Source organism: Myotis lucifugus, unplaced genomic scaffold (genome assembly GCF_000147115.1).
Source record: "Myotis lucifugus unplaced genomic scaffold, Myoluc2.0 scaffold_3708, whole genome shotgun sequence".
NCBI classification, from domain to species: Eukaryota; Metazoa; Chordata; class Mammalia; order Chiroptera; family Vespertilionidae; genus Myotis; species Myotis lucifugus.
The window spans coordinates 1-6999 of record NW_005874756.1 but is presented as its reverse complement, the minus strand read 5'-3'; the positions used below and the strand labels follow the sequence as shown (position 1 = coordinate 6999).

The window sequence follows — 6999 nt, the reverse complement described above, 5'->3', positions numbered from 1 at the left end:
ATATACACAGAGCTTTAAAAAAGATGTAAATTTTACATATATGAAGAGTTGTTCATCATTCTTGCATGCCTGAGTCACCAATGTTAAACTACAGAAGTCTCCATTTATATAATAAGATGCAATCAGGCAGTGATTATGATATACAAAGGATTCCAGAATGCTTCCAAGTCCCATTAAAGACATACCAAAACAAGCAATATTCAGATGTTAAGCAAGGAGAGGAATAAAAGCCATAAGAGCCACAAAAGTGAGGTGATAAAAGAGGTAGGATTTGCAGGTCTTGATGTTTAGTTTTTCTGCATTTTCCAGCCTGCACTTCAAATGGATGGCACAAATATTCAAATCAGATTATTTTGCTGAGGAGCTTCTTGCCATGAGGACCTGAAGTGTCAGGCAGCAGTAGATCTTGAAGTTCAATGGGACATTTGTCATGTGTCTGGAAGTTTATCTCTTTAAATGTCAAGACGGCAGAGGCGAGAGTTGTGGAGATCTGAAGCACAAACTCCCAAGTGGCTCAATGGAAGTGCCATTAGAAGGGGCCACTTCTATTTCGAACCCTTGATTTATGGACAAAATATTCTATAAATCAAAGAGACAGCACACTATGATTGTCAGTGACTTAGAGTGGATACTGCATCCTGTGGATTATATAGACAGCACTTCCTTTGTATTCAAAAGCCTGAACTAAACTTGGTCATTCTCTTTAAAACTAAACCTATTCTATATCTTCCCCTAAAATTTTTCTTAAATCCCCTGATGTTCCACACTCTCTTTATAATATGCTTTTTACTCCTTCCCACAGTCATGATAGGTGGTTTATATTTGTCACTTATATTTCCCCAATACTTACTCTTCAACCCCCTCTACTAGGATTGTTTCTGCCTCTGCTCTTCTATTTAGAGGTAATAAGTGGAGCCCCCATGAATGTCAACAGAGGATCCATCTCACCAGGAAATGTCAAAAATATTTTCCAGCCCTCATTTGGTTGGTCCTTTCAACAGAACCAAACTATTTAACCAAACTCTGCTTTTCTTTAGAAAGGACCTCTTTGCCTCAGCATCACTGTAAACACCAAGGGTCCATGACACCTACAAACTTGTTCAGGAGAAGAACATCACAGAAAGTTGCTTTCTGAGACAATTAAACATTCCTTGGGAGACACCTTGTCACTTTTAAGTCAAATCAAAGAACAAGTGTTCTTCTAGGAGGAAATAAATGTATCTCCCCCCTTTGATGCTTGTCACAGCATCAAACTTTTTCCATTCTTTTAATCTTTGCACCCCAGAGAATCTGAATTGTTTGGAGAGTGAAAAGACAGTAGAACAATTTACTTAATGAGGAGCTCTGAGAATTTGCCCCTTGAGATGCTGGAGAATTTAAATGTGTTCCTTTGTTCCTTTCTTTAATTCTCTGATCCCAGCCAAATACAAACTCAACTGAGCTTCAGCGACATCCTTCAGAGAGGGTCATCCTATTCCAGTGGAATGAAAAGGAAATGAGACAAAGTGGGTACTGGGATTTACCTGTGGAATAATTAGACTGTGATTATCCTGTATTATATAGTTTATGAAAATGAAGTCCCCATACTTTGAAGGTATTTTAGTTTCCACTGAAACCAGTCTTTTCCAGTATTTGTTCTGTTTCCTTCTCTCTTCTTTTTGGTATCTAGAGATCTCAACAATAAGAATTGAGAATCTCCACCTCTTTTCTACTCTTTCCTATAATTGTAGGCTCTTCTTGATTTCCATGTTTAACAATTTATTCACTGGAGATCTATTATGCCTGAGGTATTGTCTATGTTGTTCCTAATGTGGCTGGGTTTTTTTATTTCCTACCTTTTGCAGCAGACTGGACTCACTGATAACACTTAATAGTTTTATATTGATGTTATTGTTCTTTCACCTTAGTGTCCATAATATTATCTGTGAATAATATAATTATTTCTGATGCTTAGTACTCAGGAGAATTTTCTTTCCTCATTTTACCAATCTCTATAAATGTTCAGCAGAATATCAAGTGATTGAAGTTGACGTTGACTGCATTGGTCTGTTCATGAATTGAACAAAAATATTTTAGTGCGTTAATGTAGAATATCCTGTTGTCTGCAGCTTTAAAATAACTGTTATTATTGAATTAAGAAATTGCCATTAGTGTCCTCATTTAACCAGAGGAAACCAAGTATATGATGAACAGGAAGATTTCTATTTTGTGTTATAGTTACTCTTTTGGTCTCAATCTTTATTATACGTCTAACGTTTGTATGTTGAGCACTTACTATTTGTCAGGTACCTGAAAGGTCCTTGGAATGACAGTAGTGAGCAAATGACAGTGGTGATGAGGTAATCTATTCTTAATTTTTTTATGAACCTCCATACTGTTTTCCACAGAGGCTACAACAATTTTTGTTCCCACAAAGGTTCCTTCTTTTCCACATCATCTCAAAAACTTATTTCTTGACTGATTGATAATAGCCATTCTAACAGGTATGAGGTGGTATCTCCTTGTGGAATTTATTTACATTTCCCCTAGAGCTAGTGAAGTTGAGCTTTTTTTCATATATCTGTTGGCTCTCTGTATGTCTTCTTGGGAAAAGTGTTCAGGTTCTCTACCTATTTTTTAATTGAACTGTTTGTTTTCTTGTTTTTGATTTGTATGAGTTCTTTATATATTTTGGATATTATCACTTTATTGGAAGCTTTAGGATGATTTCATGTATAGACACTGAATATTTCTTAATAAAGCATATTAATTTTTTCATTTCATGCCACTAAATTTAACACAACACAGCTCCACTTGAGAGCATGTACAAATGAGCTCATGCCCTCACACATACTTTCCATTTTATTATGATGGTAGTGTGCTTCTGTTTCCCCCTATTATCTACGTAGTCAATGTACATCTTCCTCTTCTTGGAAGAATCCACTTGGCAGGAAGTCTCTGAAATAGGAATCCATAAGGATCTTCATTAATTAGAAGTGCTGTGTGGTGATAAAAAAAATAGACCTGTTGTGTTTATAATGATGACTGTCCAAGTTTAAGAGAAATACTAAAAATTATCACCATGCAAGACAGCTGTATTGTGATGTTAAGAACAGAAATTCACATTTATTACATGTCTAGTGTATATCACAGGAACTACACTAGAAAAATGATATGCATCATATCATTTAATCACACATCTGTCCTACAATGTAGGGATTATTTACTTCTCCCATTGAGAAGGTGAAGTATCTACAGCTGAAGGAGATTAAATAACTTCGTCAAGGTCACAGAGATGTAACATGGTAGACCAAATTCTGTTCCAGGAAGTCTGACTCAGATCCTATTTTCCAAATCACAGCTCTATACTGTAATTTGGAAGAGTTACATATCAAAAATAACTGTGATGAAAGAATAGATTAATAATGATAATAGCTATAAATTAGAAAGATCTTATTGTGATTAAAGGCATTTTCATACCTCACAATGCTGGTCATAGCAGTAATCACATTTTAGAAAGAAACACAGTAAGTCACAAAGAGAGTTAACTGTGACATCAGTATAAAGCATCAGGTCACAAAATTAAGGTTGTTTGAGTTGAAAACACAGGTTTTATTTACTATTATGAAATGAAAATAGTGTGGAGATTAAGAAACACCTTAGATCTCTTTAGTTATTTTGAAAGGCTTCTATGAAAGAAGAAATTTGTTCATGTTCATAGATTTTAATAAGTGAATTAGAATCAGTGAGTTGAAGATAAAAAGAGAAAGATTTCTGCTAAATAAAAGAAAGTCTTAATAATTACACAATTTAAAATAAAATTGGGTAACCACTTAAATGGGTGAGTGACTGGAATTGGAATGACTATTAGATCATGACGGATGCCCACACAAAGATGGAAACTTAAGGTGATGACTAGCTGAGATGCCTTTTGGCTGTTTACTGGATGTTGCTTTTCCTCCTTCTTTAGAATACACAACAGCTGCATGGAAGCAGAAAACCACACAGAAGTGTCACAATTGCTGCTCCTGGGTCTCTCAGATGATCCTAAACTGCAGCCCCTCCTCTGTGGAGTGTTCCTGTGCATGTACCTGTTCACTGTGCTTGGAAACCTGCTCATCATTGTGGCCATCAGCTCTGACTCCCACCTCCACACCCCCATGTATTTCTTTCTCGCCAACCTGTCCTTTGTTGACATCTGTTTCACCTCCTCCACGGTCCCAAAGATGCTGGTGAATGTCCAGGCACAGAGCAAAAACATCTCCTACATTGGGTGCCTCATTCAGGTGTATTTTTTTTATGATTTTTGGTGGAATGGACAACTTCCTCTTGACTGTGATGGCCTATGACCGGTATGTGGCCATCTGCCACCCCCTGTACTACACAGTCGTCATGAACCCACGCTTCTGTGGCATTCTGGTTCTGATATCTTGGTTCATTATTTTCTAGGTCTCTCTGCTTCATACTCTTCTAATAAGGCGACTGACCTTCTGTGTCGGCACTGAAATCCCACATTTCTTCTGTGAACTTGCTGAGATTCTCAAGGTGGCCTGCTCTGACACCCTCATCAATAACATCATCTTGTATGTGTCTGCTGTCTTCCTGGGAGTACTTCCTCTCACAGGGATTCTGTTTTCTTACTCTAAGATTGTCTCCTCTTTAATGAGAATATCCTCTGCAGGAGGGAAATATAAAGCATTTTCCACCTGTGGGTCTCACCTCTCTGTGGTCTCCTTGTTCTATGGGACAGGCCTGGGGGTCTCTCTCAGTTCTGCTCTGACCCATTCTTCCCTACAGAACTCAGTTGCCTCGGTCATGTACACTCTGGTCACCCCCATGCTAAACCCCTTTATCTACAGCCTGAGGAACAAGGATGTGAAGGGGGCCCTGAGAAGGCTCCTCAACTTACCAGCATCTTGTCTGTGATAGAGCTCTGGCCTCAGAAGAACTAAATGTACATTGTGTGCCCAAAGGTAAATGTTGCAAATTTAAATATCTGGCTCTTTTTCACTTGTAAAAGACAGGTTTGTTTTGTTCTAGTACCAAAACATGTGTGATTTTGCTTTTGTTTGTATTTGTATTAGTTTCTTCTTAGCTACTCCCTGAAAAATTCCTTTTTTACTTTTCTTCCCTCTATGCTGTCCACAATGTTTCATGTTTCATCCACATTCTTTCAGCTATTCTTCAGATTTCTAATTTTATGCCCCAGCAGGTTTAGCTCAGTGGATAGAGCATCAGCGTGCAGACTGAAGAATCCCAGGGTTGAACCCGGTCAAAGGCATATGCCCAGGCTGTTGGCTTGCTACCAGGAGGGGGCATGCAGGAGGCAGCAAATCAATGATTCTCTCCCATCATTGATGTTTCCATCTCTCTCTCCCTCACCCTTCCACTCTCTGAAATCAATAAAATGTATATTTTTAAAAAATAATTCTAAGTTTAAATGTAAAGCACTTATCTTATCAAGTGCTGACTTAGTTTCCCAAAAAGTTGTCCTCATATGTTGCTGATCTTCATGTTAATTGGGTTGTATGCTTATTTTTCCAGATCAAATTATATGAAAACCATACAGTAATCAGCACAACATGCTTTTGATATCAGGACTGTACTTGTTTCTTCATATGGATGCCTTAATTTCTGTTATGCCCAGATTTCAAGATCCCCATTAGACCATACCAGGGAGCCAGCCGAGTTCGATGCAAAAGCAGAGTCTTTTATTCGAACTAGTTCGGCTCCCCGACCACACTCACCGATGCAACGGTAAGCCAAGTGGCAGAGAGAGAGCGAGAGAGCTCGGGAGAGAGGTTTTATAGTAAGGGGAGGAGAGAGGATTGTGGGCCCTGCCGATTGGCCAGGGGCAAGTGGGTGTCTCGTTACACAGGATGTGGTCATCTCCATGGCGCGCACTTCCCTTGGCTGTCATTGGTTAGTTTAAAGAAATCCTGGGTGTGGCTAGCAGAGGCTTGGGCTTCCGGGAAGAAGCCCCGCTGAGCACATGGCTGCCCAAAGATGGAGGATACGGGGCAAGGTGGAGGGCGTAGCCCTTGCCCTTTCAATTTCATCTTAAAAACATTTCTTTTAGATAGTTTCTCTCATTCACTTCACTTTTCAAAAGAAGAGACTTCAAGGAAGTTGGACTACAGCCTGGCAAGCTGACTTTGCTATCCTACCTTACATAGGAACTGTGATGTGGTTTTCAAGTTGAGAGTAGGAATCTAGATTTAAAAGATGGTTTTGTCAGATGCCCTATAGGAATTTACCTCCTGGAAAACTGAGAAGTGCCATTCTTTATTATTCTTCCTTCCATCCATCTTCCTTCATTTCCTTTTTTATTTAACTTAAATTTCCCATTGTTGAGTGTTTCCTTCCCACGTCCCGCGTGGATCAGGGTTCAGGAACTGGAAGCGGAGCCGCACACAAATGAATATGAAAAGACAAGAGATAATTGTAAATATTGGGGGACCAGGTGAGTAAGTCCAACTCAAGGGGAAGGACTTCCTCTAGTGCTCAGGCCTCACCAAGCTTTTATTGATCTGGGATGCACCCATAGCATAGCCCTTAAGCAGGCGACCCCTGGCAACAGGCAGACTAGCCCATCAGCAAGGATTTACATAATAATAGATGGGGAAGTTGCTTCAGCTACCACTGTCTGGACAAATAGAGGTGGCCCCTAGCTCTGACCTTTGCTAGGGCTTCAAAGGCACCCAGCCTTGGGGGGGGGGGGGGGCGGGCTTCTCTGTCTACCCTTATCAGATAGTGAAGGCAATAAACAGTTTCCCACATCACATTATTGCAATTTTGAGATAGACCTCTAAGATCCCAAACCCTGTAATAATGAGTACAATACACAATACAATAATAGTTGCTTTCTCATGTGATTTCATTTTATTCTGGAACTCTGTGGGGGTGCCTCAGGAAGAGTAGTTAAACATATGTGGAACATGTTTGGAACTTGATTCTTTGGGAGTAGAATGTTGACAGAATTGAGTGTGCAAGGAAGCATGGAGGAGTACATGCTGTCAG

At 39.4% G+C, this 6999-nt stretch overlaps 1 pseudogene; it reads left to right on the top strand.

The window, feature by feature from the left end:
• The first annotated feature begins 3965 nt into the window (after positions 1 to 3965).
• On the top strand, positions 3966 to 4905 carry LOC102422679 (annotated as a pseudogene).
• The last annotated feature ends 2094 nt before the right edge of the window (positions 4906 to 6999 follow it).